This window comes from Balaenoptera musculus, chromosome 8 (genome assembly GCF_009873245.2).
Source record: "Balaenoptera musculus isolate JJ_BM4_2016_0621 chromosome 8, mBalMus1.pri.v3, whole genome shotgun sequence".
Taxonomy (NCBI): domain Eukaryota; kingdom Metazoa; phylum Chordata; class Mammalia; order Artiodactyla; family Balaenopteridae; genus Balaenoptera; species Balaenoptera musculus.
Window position 1 is genome coordinate 97,784,220 of NC_045792.1, and position 851 is coordinate 97,785,070.

Consider the following 851-nt stretch of genomic DNA (forward strand, 5'->3'; position numbering starts at 1 on the left):
TGTGAGTTTATTACAGTGTGTTGAGAGTGATATTCGTGATACTCACAAAGCTCTGTGGGCATGTGAGCAACTGCCCAGGAAGTTCCAGACCCCAGACAGGAGGGGCTCTCTGAACGGCTGAGCCACCTAGCCACGAGAGGGACTTACATTTGCCGAGCGGCTACTATATGCTGGGCACTTTCCAAACAAAAATTATCATTAAATCCTCCAAACATCACAGGCTCATTTAAACCTCAGAGCTTTTCACAGAGGGAGAAGACCGGAGGCTGGCAGCTGGAAAATGGTGGGTAGAAGCAGGATGCAAAGTCAGGTCTGTCTGCCTTTGAAAGTGTGGCCCTTTCCATTCCTCCAGGTCGGGAAGAAACAGCAAGAGCAAAGGCTTAGCAGCAGAAAAGGCACAAGGAGTTCTCTCTGGCGGGAGCACAGTGTCAGGCTCTGATGCTTTCACTTCTCAAAATTAATTACTGGCTCCTAGAACTTCCACATCAAGGTCAAACTCCTTAGTTTCGCACAAGGGGCCCTAGAATAAGGACCCCATGGCCCAACGCGGTCATGGATGGATCCCTTTGAGAATGCAATAAAATTTTATGAGTCCATTCCCTATGAAAATGCCTGTGTGAACGTGAACACACACATATATTTACATTCAATTTCCAAGGGTTTTGTGGACCCCCTCCACTGACTCTAGGGGTCCATGGGCCCCCGTGGCTGTAATGCTTGCCGTTCCTTATCTCCAACCGACATTTTGATATTTTCCCCTTGTGAACTGTCAGCTCCATGGGGGCAAGGGTCTGGTCTGCTGTGGTCACTGCTGTATCTCCAGCACCAAAAACAGCACCTGGCACCTAAGA